The 19,464-nt window shown below is 36.8% G+C and overlaps 1 protein-coding gene and 1 pseudogene across 1 annotated transcript in view; both read left to right on the top strand.

Moving 5' to 3' along the window:
- Positions 1 to 19,464, top strand: part of LOC147075635 (uncharacterized) — a 92,281-nt gene that overhangs the window by 60,343 nt on the left and 12,474 nt on the right. The gene's annotated exons all lie outside the window — the stretch shown is intronic.
- Positions 4,868 to 6,042, top strand: LOC147075636 (uncharacterized; annotated as a pseudogene).

The raw sequence follows: 19,464 nt of genomic DNA, 5'->3' as shown, positions 1-19,464 counted from the left end.
TGTGTTTTTCAAAGTCAAATTTTAATTGGGATGTTTTTTTTAATGCCTTCAATGAAATTTAAAATTCGATTAATTATTGAAAATTGATTTTTATAAACATGAATGCAAGTTTTGTCACGAATGATCGGTGATGTTGTCGCAATAAATTCAATTATAATAGATAAGTACCTATAATATGAGGCACCAAGGCCAACGGCCTTTTATCCTCGTCATCTGTAGTACTCGCGTTTGTGTACCTATTGACTAAAAGCGCATGGCTCGTCGTCGTGGGTCTGAAGGAAAAAAAATGAAAAAGAACTGGGAAAGAAGTGGTTTCTCCTTCGAATTGATGGAGTCAGCACTGCGGAATACCGCGACGCGCTACGTGCTTTGCGCCCATTGCCGCCGACCGTCCATGCGGAATCCGCCTACCGGTATCGTCCCATGCAGGATCACCCAGCCCAAAGATAAATAACGTGTGCACGCAAGATCGTAATAAATAAAAGTTCTCCAGTGAAACAACGAGCGAATACTGTGAAATAAAATAATATCGCGAAATGTGACGAAACTAAGCCGCCCTCGAAATGTCGGCGCCGTGTCAAGTGAAAGCTCTCGGCAACCTATTGAAAAACGTTTATCCTTTTGTAGTCTAATCGATGTCTGTATAATTTAGTGAAATTAAACATCCCTGCGCAGGGAAATTGTTAAATCAAAAAGATGTGTTTTATATAATTATACCCCGTGATGTCACACACACCCCCAATCAAAATAATACCGAAGAAGATTCTACCACCGACATACATGTGAGTTCCTCTCCATTCTTCTGGGTATTAGTAGATAGAGAGGGAACCTAAAAGCCTCTTTTTGTCTCCTACTGTAGGGAAAAAATATAGACTAAGAAGACTTTAAGAGCAGTATTGCTCGTGGTCTCGAAAATTCCGTGGGGATAGCTAGATCGTAATATTTGTTTAGATCTTTGGTCAACTGGTTTGGAAAGTCTGCTGTCATGGAGCTGTAGAATTTTTTAGAGAGTTTCAAGAAGTGGTTGTAAATGGTTTCTACATTCATGTATCTATGAAGAGTGGTATCGTGTACAAACAATGGGGCATCTGTGATTGTTCTGAGAGATTTGTGTTGTAGAGTCTGTAACGTTTTTAAACTCCAGACGTGGGCAGCATAATATGCTGCCACATATTATGTCAGGATGGGAAATCGCAGTATAGAGAATAAGTTTTGCCTTTAAGGGTGAGCTTGCTTTTTCTGCCTATCATTGGGCCTAGTCTGGTGTTCGTGTACCGTAAGGTATACGAAAGCGAACGCCGCTCTAAGTATGATCATCAAATTGGAAAGAACACGCAGTGGCAACCTAAAAAACAACCGTGACAGTCTCAAATATTATAATATATCAATTTAGCTGTTGGCCATACCTACTTTATACCACCTAAACACCTGTATAATATAATATTATAACAATAATAACATGTATTAATTTATCAGCGTTGTCTGGAAATCCACCCTTCGACGATAAATAAGTGCAAACATTTAAAGAATTTCTGAAAAAAATGCCGGATGACCCCGATAATATGTTAAAAATGGACAAGGAAACCGAAAAATTTGGCATCAAAGAACGACAGCCGAACAGATACCTGAAAAGTGTTAAATAAATTGTACAAGGACAATGATTTTCAAAATAAATATGAGCATATCCACTAATATCCAGAAATAAATAAAATAAAATCAGCATTAATCAATTTCTTATTCAAATCAATACTGTTATTTACGTTACAATGTTTACTTCTTCTCTTCCATTTCCAATATCCACTACATTATCCGTATTAAATCTGACAAGTTATCAGATTCTGGGTTATCTATTGTAAAATTTGTATACTTACATATTTTACTTCACGAAGACGCGCCCGCAATACACTAAACAGGATTCACAATAACCCGTCTACACGTGCGTGGAATTATTGTTGGTAGAACGTATTGTCACAACCATAATGACCCCTTTCACATGGGCCAAACTCATGCAAATGTTGTGGTCACTTGGTGCTCGCCATTGTGAGGTCGCTGACATGGCCGCATCATGAGCCAAATGCCATGCCAGCCATATCAGCTAAATGTTTGACGCAGTGTTGGTATTTCTGTACTATTTCTGTACTGTATTTGGCGTTATATCCCATTAGCTGACTCAGAATATTATGATCAATATTGCCATATCTACTGAAAATTATGGTCTGGAAAAAAAGGAAATATCATTTGGTTTTCAAATCAACTGTTGAATAAAAGTCACTATTTGCGTGGTGTTTTGACGATACATGTTAGATTATATCAATATGCATGCTTTCATCAAACAAAATCATTGATTTCCATGAATTATTGTATATCAAGACATTTTTGAAACAAAAATATCGGTGCGTGTATTTATGTACGCGCGTTAGAAGTTATACTTCTTTGGAGTAACAAAACAAAAACAAAACTTGTGATATCCTAGCTAGATTCTTCTACTAGCTCTGGTGTGGTGATTTATAATCAGTTTCACAACATAAATAAATGTTTTTCTTTGGTTCATCGAATTATCCAAATTATTTGTTTTTCATATTGATAGAAAGTTGAAGTTTTGGAAGTTTGGAGTAGTTTGTATTATTGTAATTACATATGGTACACTTTATAAATTAAACCTTAATTTTAATCCCCTAATTTTTAAAGTACAATTATCTCTTAGACATTAAAATTCTTATTCTTATTGTCTTCTTATTTATTACAAATATTTTCTTAGCTTTTAATTAATTATTACTTTATGTCGTAAATTTTAATTTAAGTATTATGAAGGTTTTCATTATCCTGTTCGGGGCGTTGCTATGGTAACAAATTAAAGATAAACAAACTTTACATACATCGAAATAATTTAAGGTGTTGCCATGGCAACAATTTTATATTAAACAAAATTATATACATCAAAATATGTCAATACGTTGCAATGGTAAAAATTTAAAAATAAACAAAATATGCATACATCGAAATATTTATACGCGTTGCCTGTTCTAATCGTTTTTTCTTATGAATCTTTTGGGTGCCGGACGAAATCTCGAAGGCCGAAATCCTGATTGCTGAAATCCCGAATGGCCGAAATCCCGAAAGCCTAAATCCCGAAAGCCGAAATCCTGAATACCGAAATCCCGAACGCTGAAATCCCGAATGGCTGAAATCCCGAATGGCCGGAATCCCGAAGGCCGAAATCCCGAAAAATAAAAAAATACAAACATCAATAATTGCGCAATTTTTGCAAGAGAGACAAAGCCCATTTTTGTGGAAATAAAAAAAAAACAAAAACATCAATCTTGAATTGCGCAATTTTTGCAAGAGATACAAATTGTATTTTTTTATTTTTCGGGATTTCGGCCTTCGGGATCCCGGCCATTCGGGATTTCGGCCAATCGGGATTTCAGCGTTCGGGATTTCGGTATTCAAGATTTCGGCTTTCGGGATTTAGGCTTTCGGGATTTCGGCCATTCGGGATTTCAGCATTCGGGATTTCGGCCTTCGGGATTCCGGCCTTCGGGATTTCGACCCAAACCCGAATCTTTTTATGTAATAAAAATATAGTCTAATAACTATAGTAGCTGCAGGTCTATTCTATACACAAGGTGACTATCGACCGTTAAAGTGATAGTATTTATTACATATTTGTATTGTGGTAAAAGGATAATTACAATAAGTTAGCCGTCTAAACAGCCAAAACTGTCTATCTTGCTCTAAATTGTATCACAACTAAGAGAGGTGCTGTTAAAATATAGCACTTATTGCAACAATTATAACAAACTTATTGTAATTATTACAATAAGTGCCAATACTTTGATACAAACCTACCCTAGTTAGCCGTCGTATTTATCACTTATTACTTTAGCGGTCGATAAGTATAGAATAGACCCACTGATACTGTTTGCCGACCAAATACGAAAATAATTTGTCTATTTTCAATTACTTTTTTATAAATCACGCACTAATATAGCACGCATCATCGGCGACAATAAGCATCTATATATATAAAAGAAAGTCGGGTTAGTTACACCATTTATAACTCGAGAACGGCTGGACCGATCTTTGATTTGTTGGATTTGTCTCAGCCCTGAATATCAGAATAACTATTAAAACATTGGAAAAATTCACGAAAAAGAAAATTATGAATAAAATTAATTTTCTCATATTTTCTCATCTTTTGAATGATTTCGATGAATTTGAACGATGAATTTGAGCATTCGAAAAGTGAGAAAATCACAAAAAAATTAAATCCGTATACAACGCCATCTCTGATACATGACAGAAAGAATAAACAAGAAACAAACAAACAAAAGAAAGACGTTGTGTGCATTATTCTTTCACAGTTGATTTAGTTCAGCCTCAGATAATCCAGAAAGACTTTCGTAGTATATAGTAGTAATTGTAGATCCCGGAAAATCTTGGAGGAAATAGTCTTGCCTGAATCTCCTCTGCGTCTATCAAATAAATCAAACATCCCAAAATTTTCGTTCGATTAAATTTAAAGCTAGACTAAATGCCTTCGGACTAGATTCGACAATCGAACTCCGTGAATAATCATTACCAGCTATGTGCACAAATAGCTTTTTCGATCGTGATTTTCAAACGGTAAGTTGCCTTCGAAGATGTTCACTTTGTGAGGTTTGTGTGGTGATTATGCGCGCATCGATAATTGCTCCATTATGTAATTTTGAATAGTGTGATTAATTTTTCAGTGTTATTTACAATGCCGCGAGCCAGAAGATCTAATCTGTCACAACGAAGCCGTAATGCGATTAGACTTCGGAATATTGTTTATCAATCCACTGCAAATGAGCAAGAAATCGCACGAGAAAAGCGCCGCGTTAATATGGCTCGACTTCGTGATTCACAAACACTAAAACAAAGAGAGGGAATACGTCAAACGGCTCAGTTGGCAATGAGAAATCGTTGAGATTATCGCACAGATCAACAACGTGATAATCTTCGACGCGCAATAAGAAATGCTTCAAGTGTTGATTTGAATCGAGTAGCGTTTCAATTCGATTGCACAATTGATTATAGTTCGCATGCTTTCGGTAAAATTGGCCCAATGGAGGTTGTGTGTTCGGTGGAGAAACGCCTGGAGTGTGCTGTCTCAGTGGCAAGGTGAAATTGTCAATATTGCCTCCGCCACCTGAGCCATTGCATTCATTGCTTCGTGGCAAAACACCAGGATCACGACATTTTCTATCGAACACTCAAAGATACAACGGATGTTTCCAAATGACTTCATTTGGAGCAGACATTATCGAAGAACGCGGATTCAATCCAACATTTAAGGTAATTTCTGCTCAAGAGAATAAACGTTCATTTTCCTTTGGTCATCATAAATGAGTAATTCTTACTTCGCCTTCGACTTTACAGATCCAAGGTCAAATTCACCATCGAATTGGATCATTGCAACCGCTTGAAAACGCATATCATAAATTCATCCAAATTTACTTCATGGGCAATGTGGAGGAACAACTTGATCGGCGTCAAATAGCAATCGACGTCATACGGTAATGAAAAGAGCAATTCTTTAAGATCTGCAGCAACTACTTCATAAACATCATGCATTGGTTTGGTTGTTCAAAACTGCGTTGAATCGCATACCAAGTGATGACTACAAAGTTGTGATCAGAGCATATAAACGACCCGCTGGAACACACGAACGCCAATTCAACGCTCCGATAATAGATGAAGTCGCAATTGCGATTATCGGTGAAAACTTGAAACGCGCGATATTATGCTTACACCTCGCGACACTGGACAACTGCAAAAAATACACGAAACACACCGTTCTTACGATGCATTGCAATACCCGCTGATGTTTTGGCAAGGAGACGATGGATATCACTTCAATATCAAGATGATAAATTCATTGAACGGTGAGTATCGATATCATAATTTTCATTTCAACATGACAATAATTTCACTAATTTCACTGATTTCATTTCAGGTGTGGAAACCAAGAAGGTGAGCTCGATGAATTATTACGCATATCGTTTGATGATTTGTTAAAATGCTGACAACTATTTGCTGCAATTTCGACGATTGCTTCAGCAATATTGCGTCGTCATGTACGTCAAAATCGAAACGGAGCGCCTCACTTTCATTCGGTTGAACCAAGCCAAATTGCGTTTGGAGGAGTATATTCATTTACGCGATGCAATCAGCACCAAAGAAGATGCAGCTAATGTTGGTCAATTGAATATTCTACCAGCGACGTACATTCGCAGCCCGTGTTATATGCATGAATATGCGCAAGATGCGATGACATATGTCCGTCATAACGGTCGTCCAGATCTATTCATCACCTTTACATGCAATCCGAAATGGATAGAAATTATTCAACTGCTGCTCCCTGGACAAACATCAAGTGATCGGCACGACATCATCGCACGTGTCTTCAAACAAAAAATCCTGTCGCTGATGAACTACATTGTTAAGCATCGCATCTTTGGGGATACTCGATGCTGGATGTATTTGATTGAATGGAAAAAACGAGGCTTGGCGCATGCACACATTCTCATTTGCTTAGTCGAAAAAATTCAACCAGACCAAATAGATGACATCATATGTGCCGAGATTTCTGATCCCAAAATCGATCCAGACCTGCATGATGTTGTAATTACTAACATGATTCACGGACCGTGTGGCGCCATCAACCCCCAATCACCGTGCATGGTCGACGGCAAGTGTTCCATGCGTTATCCATGAAATTTGACGGCGGAGACTATCATTGCCAACGATGGTTATCCACTGTATCGGTGTCGATCACACGATGATAACGGTAGAACTATCACAACGAAAGTAAAGGGAAACGATATCGTGGTTGACAACACTTGGATTATTCCATATTCGCCACTTCTTTCCAAAACATTCAAGGCGCATTGCAACGTGAAGTATTGCAATTGAGTGAAGTCCATCAAATACAATATCTGCAAATATGTCACCAAAGGCAGCGATATGGCGGTTTTTGGCGTTCAAACTCCCAATACCAACGATGAAATCACGCACTATCAAGTTGGTCGATGTGTGAGCTGCAGTGAAGCGATTTGGCGTATTTTCTCATTCCCCATTCATGAACGTCATCCCACTGCTGTACATTTGGCGGTGCATCTGGAGAATGGTCAACGAGTTTATTTCAACGCATCGAATGTTGCTCAATGTACTGAAATACCTCCAGCGACAACATTGACCGGTTTCTTTTTGATTTGCCAAGACGATCCGTTTGCACTAACGTTGCTCTACTCTGAGATGCCACGTTATTACACTTGGTACGGTTTATCGAAGAAATTTCAACGTCGGAAGCAAGGCGATGCGATTCCTGATCATCCAGATGATTCTACGATCTACTGACGCTATTGGTCGCATTTACATAGTTCATCCGAATAATGACGAATGCTTCTGCTTGCGGTTGTTGCTGGTAAATGTTCGTTGGCCGACATCATTTGAATCACTTCGAACTGTCAATGGTGTAGTATGCCCAACATTTCGTGCTGCATGTCAACAGCTCAATTTGCTTGAAAACGATACTCATTGGGACATGACAATCGCTGAAGCTATTGTTTCTGCATCTCCAAGTCAGATACGCACATTATTTGCTATCATTATTTCGACATGCTTCCCATCAAATCCACCTGAACTGTGGAACAAGTACAAGGATGACATGTCAGAAGACATTTTACATCGAATTCGTGTCAGTTCAGGGAATCGCGATCTCGAGGTGAATGAGGACATACATAACCAGGCTTTTCTTTTGATCGAAGACATGTGTTACTTCATGTGTGGTAGTTTTTTAATCAAGTTAGGAATGCCAACGCCACATCGTAGAATAAACGACGCTTTCAATCGAGAATTGGAACGTGAACGTGAATATGATAGAGATGCATTGGACCAATCAGTTTGAACGAATTTACCACTGTTGAACCCCCAACAGAAGGAAGTGTGCGATACTTTAATGAAGGCAATTGATGATGGAAATGGTGGCTTATTTTTCCTCGATGCGCCCGGTGGAAATGGGAAGACATTCCTCATGTCATTGATTTTTGCCACTGTTCGTGCGAGATCCGAAATTGCTGTAGCAGTTGCTTCTTCTGGGATAGCGGCCACATTGCTAGAATGATACCGAACGGCTCATTCGGCGTTGAAATTGCCTTTAAATCTTCAAACGACTGAAAAACCTACATGCAACATTGCGAAACACTCAGCAATGGCCAAGGTTTTGGTAGCAAGTACAATCATCACCTGGGATGAATGCACAATGGCGCACAAGCGCGCATTGGAAGCACTTAATCGAACTATGAAAGATCTACGCAATGACTCAAGATTTTTTGGAAGCGCAATGATTCTACTATCTGGGAATTTCCGCTAAACTCTACCAGTCATTCCAAGATAGACCGTTGCTGATGAAATAAACGCTTGACTCAAATCATAGACTCTGTGACCCTATATGAAGAAATTTTAGCTGACGACAAACATTGCTAAACGATCCATCTACCGAAGACTTCTCCAAGCAATTGCTGACTATCGGTAACGGCCGTGTCCCTGTCGACGAGTGGAACGAATTTATTTCGTTTCCGCTGAATTTTTGCAATTTCGTCTCAGAGAAGGACGACCTCATCAACAAAGTGTTCTCGAACATCATTGCTAACCACAAAAATCGCAATTGGTTGAGTGAACGAACAATTCTTGCGGCAAAGAACAAAGATGTGGATCAATTCAAAATCAAATCGTTGGTCCACTGCATTTTATTTTAATAAAAAACTGAATTTGATTCAGCTAATAAGTTAACACAAGATTTATTGATTCTGAGGTGGTACGAAGTTTATCGGGTCAGCTAGTATATTATATTATATATATTAAAGAAAACTTAAACTAAATTTTAATAATAAACATGACCATAAAATAAAAGAATTCACATTTTATAACTTTTTTTATTATTTTAAGTTTATCTTTGACTTTAAATAAATAACAATTTTTTTAAATTTTTAGATACCTATGTATAAATTAAAATTCAATTATCAAAAAATGTCTTAAATTGCAAGCTTCATAATATTTTCTCGCTAGGTGCGATTTTCTGGTAGGTGTAGTTATTCACCTTAATCACATACCAAAAATCAACAATCGTGCATGCACTGCTACAGCCACGATTTTTGAAAATACCGGTAGTTTTTCAGCCATATCTCATTACCAACTGAAAACATTGAAAAAAATATTATTATAAATATAAAAGATTATTTTTGACGTATTATAGGCAACAGTTGTCAAGATTTATTTCAGAGTTTAAAAAGTTGGTAACCGTTGTGTGTCTAGATATTTTTAATACCCAACTGAATGTAGTTATACAGAGAACAGTCCAGACAGAACACAAATAGAGAAATATGTACGACCTATAATACGAGGGTGGGCCAATAAGTCCTTAGAAAAGCCGACAGGTGGCGCGACTAGTACTGTAAGCGGTTTGTTTTCATGCAGCGGTACTACCGATTCAGTATGCTGCGAAGTTTCAATCAGATTGGTCGGGTTGTTGTGTGTTTCTCGTACATTTAAAAAAAAAATTTGCTTGTGGAAAATGGAAAAATGGAAAATGGAGAAAATTGAGGTTAGAGCTGTTATTAAACATTTTAATATAAAAGGGTTAACAGCAAAGGAAATAAAAAATGAGTTGGATTTAGTTCACGGCATATCTGTTCCTTCACTTGCAACTATTTATAACTGGTTAAATGAATTTAAACGTGGTCGTACATCAACAAAGGATGAACCACGCTCAGGACGTCCTGTAGAGGTGACTACACCAGAAATGATCAATAAAATCCACGATATGGTGTTAAGTGACCGAAGATTAAAGTTGAGTGAGATAATTGAGGTTACAGGGATCTCAAAAGGTAGCGTCATTTCTATTTTACATGACAAATTGGGCATGAAAAATATTTCTGCAAGATGGGTGCCGCGTTTGCTCACAGTCGACAATAAACGCAATAGGGTGGTGGCCTCTAAAGCCCTGTTGTCGCTCATGCAACGCAATCCGGATGAATTTTTTCGTCGCTTTGTGACTGTAGATGAAACATGGATACACCACTATACTCCCGAGACGAAAGAACAGTCAAATCAGTGGATTGCGAAGGCAAACCATGTCCAAAGAAGGCGAAAACCGTAAAATCAGCTGGTAAGGTTATGGCTACTGTATTTTGGGATGCACGTGAAATTATTTTCGTTGACTATTTGGAAAAAGGACAAACAATAACAGGGGATTATTATGCATCTTTATTGGACCAGCTAAAAAACAAAATTGAAGAAAAACGGCCTCATTTAAACAGGAAAAAAATCCTCTTTCATCAGGACAATGCCCGTGTTCACACATGTTTACGATCAATGGCTAAAATTGAAGAATTGAAGTTCGAATTGGTCGACCACCCACCGTATTCGCCAGATTTAGCCCCCCCAGTGACTTTTTCCTTTTCCCAAACTTAAAAAAATGGCTAAGTGGACAACGTTTTTTTTCAAATGAAGAAGTCATCGATCGGACAAATGCTTATTTTGAGGACCTTCCGAAAACTTATTTTTCTGACGGTTTAAAAAAAATTGAGAAACGTCTAACCAAGTGTATTGAGCTCCAAGGAGATTATGTTGAGAAATAAAAAAAAATACAAAAATAAAAACTGTTTTAATGCTTTTTTCTAAGGAATTATTGACCCACCCTCGTAATATAAATATTCAAAACTACTCACCTTCTACCTACACAGGATGTAGCTGTTTTTATGATGGTTTTAATAAAAATGGAACGCATAATACCCATGGGTATAAGTACTTTTCAGGAGATAAACGAAATATTTGTATTATGTTAGTATTTTTTGTATTTTATTCTGTTTTAGTGTAGTGTGACTATTTTCTGTAAATGGAAGGTGACATAATATCTTGCGATCAGTAAAATTTGTAGAACATTTTTTAAAGACAGCCTATTTAGTTTCGACTTATCTTCTTATATTATATATATAAACGCCCGCGGGGACGCCTTAAAACCCGTTGGATAAACGAGTTCATAAAGTTCGGTGGATGAACGTGGCAGCAAAGAACTACGGACCAAGAAGAATGGAGAGAGCTAGGGGAGGCGTTCATTCAGCAGTGGATCGACAATATGAAAGACGGACAAAAAACATATTTTTTCTATAATATATAAAATAATAACTACGTATATAAATTATTCCATTATTTACCAAAAATGTCACTCAAATTTGTCCAGGAACAGGGCTAGATTTATAAAAACCTGCCGGGCTAAAAGTGTAATTTTGGTTCAAAAATAAAATATTCACATACATACATGAGTACACTTATACGACGATTAATGAATTGGGAGTTTTATTTTTTTGATCTGACAATAATTTAAAATTATGAATGAAAAACCGTTAAAATTAAGTCAGATTCCTTTTTGCTTGCCGAATATTTCCAACCTTATTGGAATTAATAGTACCAATACAAAGAAATTAACCCACATTAATTAGTGAGCAAGAATTCTAGTAGTACCTAATATGTAACTAAAATTTAATATGGTAAGCATATTATATCGTCACCTTACTAATAAAACCTCGTAGGTATGTTTGAGAACAATGTTGAGGGGAAGGAAAAAACGTAATGAAAACAATTTTAAGCACCTCTCTAATCGATGAATCTGTTAACACTGGTTGTGAAATACGACGTTTTAATTCCATGTTGGAAACCACGATTTTTTTTTTAATTTGTCGATAGATAGACAACATAGTAGTCTAATCTAGCTAGACTCTAGAGAACCGAGGTTTTAATATGATTTAAAATGTTTTTTTGTTTAAATTTTGCCGAACAAACTTCATTTTTCCATAATATCGGACTAACGAGGTCTTTATATTTTTAAGGTGACGATATACTATTTTTCTCTATAACACCAGGGCTCGAAATGGAACGGAACGCACAGGAGCGCCGTTCCGGCTCGTGAAATTTGTAAAATTATCGCTCCGTCTCGTGGAAAAAATATGTTGACCATCTGAGCTAGATAGACCATAGAATAGAAAATCTGACACATTTCTTTTTATAAAATACACATACGATTTGATGACTATGTAAATTTCTTCAGAAAATTTGTCGAGCGCTCCGGTTCGTAAATTTTTCCATTTCGAGCGCTGTATAACACATTACCCAATGGAAAGGTTTGTCATACATCATCCATAGAAAAGAATACGGTAGAATAGTACATCATTTATTGACTTTTATCGGCTTATTGCTGAGCAATCCTTGGGACAGTTATGTAGATCAAGGGGGAGAGGCATGCCAGCAGAGAACCTAGCGGAAAAATACGAAGCTTGCAATTTGAGATTTTTTTTGATAATTTACAATTTCAAATGTATTAATTAATAAATATGTATCTGAAAACATTAAAAAGATTTTTTTTTAATTCAAAGATAAACTTACAATAAAATTGTAAAAAAAAATGTAATAAAATGTGAATTCCTTGCAGGGTCATACCTTATTATTACATTAAAATATATTATGGTCATATTTAGTATTAAAATTTAGTTTGTTATGTTTCCATTTTTTGACCGTTTAGAATTTTGACTAATTCATCATTTTAATATTTTTTTATATTTATTTTAAAAAACATCGATTTTTATAAAAATATAAACGTGTATAACTTGAAATCCTTTTTATTTTATCGAAATATTTCTAGGCGTTGCCATTCCAACAATTTTAAAATAAACAAACTTACATAATACCTATCTCGAAATATTTCTAGGCGTTGCCATGGTAACAATTTTAATATAAAAAACTATACATACACCGAAATATTTGTAAGTACTGATTTATAAAATTATATAATGTTAAAACTATTTATAAAATAATACAGCATATAATATTAGATTATAACAATCATCTGAATTGTAAATATGAGTATTTTTACTTTAAAAAACAGTGTAAAAAACATCTTTGACATGTCACATAAGCTTGAAAATAAGCGGTAATAGAAAAACGTTGAATAATATGATCATAGCAAATATTATAAACCTTTTTTTTTAAATCGTCGATCAACAAGACACAAGGCAGCGAATATAACAGAGTGCTTTCTAACTACTCCACTTCTTATTGCGCCACCCCTAGTGGAGGTCAGCCACCAGGGAACTCAGAAATAATTTTCTGTGTCAGCCACCATCTAACTACCATAATTTAAATCATCCTTCGAGCCAACCACTGAGCAAATAACTTATATAATATTAGGTTTATATATCGAATCATCAACCTCACACTTTTGAAGGACAGTATTGTTACTACGTTTCCTCCCATTTTTATTATATTACAACTTATATTTTCAACAAGTACTGACAAGTAACAGTCAGCTATTAAAAATAATGGTAACTGTCAGTTACTGAGTAATTATTATAATATATAGCTATAATATGAGGCACCAAGGTCAAATGACCTTTTATCCTCAGCATCTGTAGTACTTGCGTTTGTATATCTATTAACGAAGAGCTCATGGCTCTTCGTCGTGTGTCTGAGGGAAGTAAACCGACAAATGGTTTATTACTTCTTAGAGCGCAGACACGTGCCATTGCAGTGGACGTGCGTCAATGCAGGATTTCTTTGATTCAAATTTCAAATCCAATTGGTGATTCTAATCGGATGCAATTGGAATCAAATAAGACTCTGCTATGACTGCAATGCAGATGCGTGTCAGTAGCCTTATGTGGTGCATAATTACCCAAACGGCCGGCAGAGTTCAGTAAACTATCAATTATATTTCTATAAATATGCATTACGCCGTCTATCGCCTTTTGCCTCAATTATGCTACAGATGAGGGTTGATACCTTTTTCCTGGACGCAAATTTGACAGGACCTTCAATTTTTTAAATTAAAGGCTGAATTTAGATGATAGTTCAATATTTTCGGGCTACTTCCTTTTTACATAAAATGTATTGAGTTGTATGCATTGTGAATATCAAATAAAAGCACTTTTGAAAAAACGAGGGTTAATCCCTTTTGCCTGAATTGAGTCGTTATCTAAGAAAACACATTCCAGAGCTCTTAACTTGAAAATACTTAAAACTTTATATTTTTAATAAGTGGTGTCTATTCTGTGACGTCACGTGAGAATAGGCAGGCCATGCGTTGCATACAGGCAGCATATTATGAAGGTCAGCGAATGAAGGAACTAATACAAATAGTATAATTTTTGAGAGCAGTGACGTTTCTATAAACATATAAAAAAAAGCATATAAGTATCGACTTCTTAATTATAAAAAATGTATTCGAAGCATAAAAAATCTAGTGTCACGGATCGCCACGTACCTAAAACCACAATAGTTTGAGAGTAATATGTTTCGTGGAAATTTTCTAATTCTCAGTAGAAGGTGTTCATGTCAATTTAAAGGTTTTTGGTGTATTTGTCGAAAATCAATAATACAGTAAGTAGATACCTAACGAATTTGAACAGATAATTTGAAACAAAAAATGGGTACAAGTCTGTTTACTGGAAATCAGGCGGGAACAGCGCCAATTTTCATAGCTGATTTTGGCATAATTCATGAATTCAAGAATGATATTCTAACCTAACATAAGAAATAATCCAGCATATCGGTTATTTTCAAAATTTGTTCGCCGCTGGTTTTCACTAAACAGACAAGAACCCAAAAATGAAAGTGGACGGCAGTTTAAGTCTGCTTAAGGGCGGCACTTTTGCTAGGGATGTCACTATGTCTGCTCTGCATAAATGCAACCGGTTAAATGGCCCTGAACGATAAATAATAGTTTCAGTACAACTTCTGTACTTAACTTAATTGGTTCGGCAAACCAAACTCGAGAGATACTGACTTCAGAGCGAGATATTATTTCGTAATAACAATTATAATTTCCTAAATATTATGTTGATTTTAAATGAATTTATAAATATAGCACACATGGTTGGCGCTTATTATTTAAATTATTGTGTGATAATCCATTTATTTCCCAGACATAACCTAATATTATTATGAGATGAATATGATAAAACATGATTCTATAAAATAATAATAGTATGATACTAATATTTATCAGGGTCAAAGACTTTAAAATAGTCTACATTATATATTATTAGAGATTAATATGATAAGTATCAAATGTTAATATAAAACATAATACAAATCAGGGGCGAATTATTGAAAGTCTAGCCCAGGATTTTTCCTAGTCAAGCGACTCAAATATAAATGATACATAAATATTATAGTATTTATCCTCTTCTTTGTACTGACCTCACTACTAATGACCCAGCCTTTTTGGCTTCACCAGTCTGTCAATGAAAGGCTCGTGGAATTATTTATTTAGTCCATCCACCTGGAGAAAGCTCGTTCTCGATCTCTCCAACGATTTTCAACTATATACCAGTTCTTTCAGGTTCATCATCTTCTAAAGGTCTACATTATTGAACGAAGTTTAAAATAGATTTAAACCGAGGTATGGCAGTCTAAAATCTGGAAAATATCAGCCCACTGTAAATATAAAATAATTCACAATATTTAAGAATGTAAGATTCTTAATATTGAATGTACATAATTTTAAAACATCTCATGCATATTATACTCACTAGAAAATATATATATTTTTTAAAAAAAAAATACAATACCCGACGACTGTAATTATTTTAGTAGAATGGAATAAACCAAGCCATACTTTTTTATGATCCTGAATGATTTATTTTATATTGCTAAAGAGGCTCCGCCCCCTGGACTCCTTCGAACCATCTACTCCTCCCCCCCCCTGCCATAATGCCTACACTCAACAAAATGATGAATGAATGTTTATGTCGGGAAGTATGCTAAAATTGAGTATGACAAAAATTTACATAACAAATTTACAAAAAAAAATATATTGATTTTTGTTTATCTTGTCATATTATTGAAAATCGGTGAAACTCGCAAGAGGCATCTAATCAAAACTCAAATTGTTTGTTTGTTTTGATTACACACGTTGTTTGCCTAAATAAAACTAAATGTTATATTTAATGGCCCAGGTGCTATCTGAAGACTGAAGGTCTAAAATCAAGAATTTGTGGTATCTTTGCGAGCTAAGTCTAAATAATTTGTAGGATTTTTGGAAATTACGTGTTTTGTCGTTATGATAAAATAAATGGTGTTGTCTTTTCCTATTTTAGAAATTAACATGACTACATAATATAAATTAATATCATAAAAGAGTAGTATTTTTAACGTCCTCATATTAAAATAACGAACTAAAACTATATTATTATTATTTTTATCAAATATCCGTGGTTATAACATTTTTTAAATTATTGTTTTGACAAAACGTCAGTAACGTATTTAGATAAAATGCCACCCCTAGGCAGCGCCAAAATGCCGCCTAATTTTTTTTATACATTATTTTTCTTTTCATGAGTCCAATATCTATGATATGTTGTGTTGTATGTATACATTACTAACAAAATATCAGACTAATTATTCGTAAATCTGCACGTGTCATTTCTGGTCACTAAGGACGTCGAATGGCAACAGAAGTAAACTACATATCGTGAACCCGACAAAACCAGTGAGCTGAATTTTTTAATGGAAAGATATTTTCGTTATTACTAAATTTAGATAACTATTTCTATATATTCCAAATGATTTTCCTCGATTTGCCGCCCTTCGAGTAACTGCCGCCCCCAAGCGGCGCTTAATCTGCCTACCCCCACGGGAACGTCACTGCAACACCACGTCACTGCAACATGTGCATTATATCTTCAATTTTCATCTAATTTAACATTTTGGTGAAGAATGACTAGTGAGATAGTTCGTCCGAGATTTGACGAGACGGAGTGTGTATTACGAGGTGTAGAGAATCGAGTGCGTTTGCGAAGTGAATATTTCGAGAGAGTGATTTGTTCGATCGTTATAGCCTTTTATTTGAAACAACACGGTTAAAATAAATGCTTATACAATAATATTCCTGACTTTTGGTGAGAAAAACATTTTAATACAATAAACATTAAGGTGACGCATCAGTGAAACGGCAAATAATTTTCAACTGTAGGCCTGACGAAATTTTGGACTCGCTCGCATTCAGTGAAAGAACGTCGAGCTAGAAGCACGTCACTTTGCTTCGTGATGGCGACGGGCCAATTAATTCTTAAATCGTGTAAAGATGACTAAAAACGTTACCCATTTACTTTTAAAAGAAAACTTGTCAATGAATATATTATTATTGTTACTAATAGAACAATAAACAGAACATAAAATGGACGTATGTTGTATTTATATGACAAATAATATTTTGTTTGACAGGTGAGGGTGGAAGTAGTCCGCAGACAGTGCAATGTGTAGATAGCAGTTAAAAACCTAAAAATTACAACATTTTAATAATTCAATATTTTTAATAATCAGCAAAACACTGCCGTGAGAACGGACATATGATCACCTCCCGCCGGCTGAAGAAATGCTTAAGTGCCGGGTGTCAGTTGTCCATCACAGGAATGAACGAGTAAACAGTGCATTCCTGTCATTGTGTCGTGTGAAATCCATTGTTGGACTGATAACGTTTGTACCTTAATCAAATTTCGCAGACAAAATCCCAGGAATCTATCCGCAATGTGGGAACAAAACAATAAATTTACCCACGCTGTGGATAGCATTTCCTTTGTCTACTTTCAATATAAAAACAGACGTGGCAATCCAACAAGAAATCAGTACCTTAAATTCGCTCGTCTTAATAACACGCCGCTCGCTTCAACGTTAAAATAACTTTTATCACAAACACTATCGTCGTAATCTAATTTATAAACTTTGTATTATTCAAGCTGTAAATTGAATCTGTAATTTGTGTTAAGGGATAATAAATTTGGGGAATTACTTTTATACGCATCAAAACCTTCTGATTTTATTCATCACCTACCCCTCATCACACCATCCCTTGCAACAGTGGTGACCCGTAAAGTAAAATTCAATTCATTCATTTTCATTTTACAGACTTCGTTTAATTTTTTTATTAACTACTATTTTACTGTGTTTGTGAGAGAATTATTTTTTCGTTGGAGCTCGTTTTCCCGCGCAGTTTTCAACATCCGTTTTCCCGCGTTAATTTTCTTAAATTCACTTGCCTTGTCAAGATGCCCAATGGACAGTTCTCCAGCGGGTATGGCAGCAATGCCGGAGGAGAAACGACAACACCAGCACCAGCCCAGCAGACCACACCTCAGATCAGCCGCGTGGCAGTGAGGATCCCACCATTCTGTCCAGAAGACCCGGAAATGTGGTTCTGCATGGTGGAGCGAAGCTTCGAAGCAGCTGGCGTCACGACTGACGCGACCAAATTTGGATACATCCTGGGAGCTTTGGAATCTCGTTACGCGTCAGAGGTTCGAGACATCATCCTTAACCCACCTCGTGAAGGAGCCTACGAGCACCTCAGGACGGAGCTGACGAGAAGGCTGAGCTCTACCCAGGAGCAGAAGACCAGACGACTACTGGAGCACGAGGAAGTTGGTGATCGCAAACCATCACAGTTCTTGCGCCACCTACGTTCTCTCGCAGGAGCAGCCGTTACTGATGACATCCTACGCACGCTTTGGATGGGTCGCTTACCACATACCATGCAATTGGTACTGGCGACACAGAAGGACGCGGATCTCAACAAGGTTGCAGACCTAGCTGACGCCATGGCAGATTCCACATCAAAGGCATCCATTGCTGAAACCACGATGGAAGACCTGTGCGGCATCAGCAAGCTGGTGATCACCTTGCGGGAGGAAATCTCAACTCTTCGCGAGGAGCTCCCCAAAGAGCTCGCAAGAGGAAACCGACCATCAAGGCCACGTCACCAGTCACGATCAGCCAGCCAAAGGAGGAACCATTCCCGACCGCGAGACCAAAGCCACAGCAAACCTGGCATGTGTTGGTATCATCGTAGATTCGGCCAAGATGCGGAGAAGTGCGTCACACCATGCACCTTCAACAAGGGAAACGCCACGGGCAGTCGCTAAGCGCGGCCAGCGATTACAGCCCTACCTCCAGCCGCCTCTTCGTCACCGACCACGCCACGAAAATACAATTCCTTATCGACACCGGAGCGGACCTTTGCGTTTTCCCACGCACGAAAGTACAGGGGCGCCGACCAAAATCACAGTACGAACTTTCAGCAGCAAACGGATCTGTCATTGCTACGTATGGCAGTATCTCACTGACGCTGAATTTGGGGTTACGAAGAGAATTCACCTGGAAATTCGTGATTGCAGATGTCACCAAGCCCATTATTGGTGTTGACTTCCTAATCCATTTCGGATTATTAGTCGATGTCAAGAATCGCAGACTGTTGGATCAGACGACTCAACTTACAACCTCTGGACGCCACAGCAGCACTGAGATAGCAACTGTCAAAACTGTCGCAGGTAAATCCCTTTATCATGGATTACTGCAGCAGTTTCCGGATCTCACGCGCCCAGATGGAGCTGG

Source organism: Rhyacophila brunnea, unplaced genomic scaffold (assembly GCF_057557595.1).
Source record: "Rhyacophila brunnea isolate RB1 unplaced genomic scaffold, BYU_Rbru_1.0 scaffold_14, whole genome shotgun sequence".
NCBI lineage: Eukaryota > Metazoa > Arthropoda > Insecta > Trichoptera > Rhyacophilidae > Rhyacophila > Rhyacophila brunnea.
Note: the sequence above shows the minus strand (reverse complement) of the source record. Positions and strands in the feature narration are given on the sequence as shown.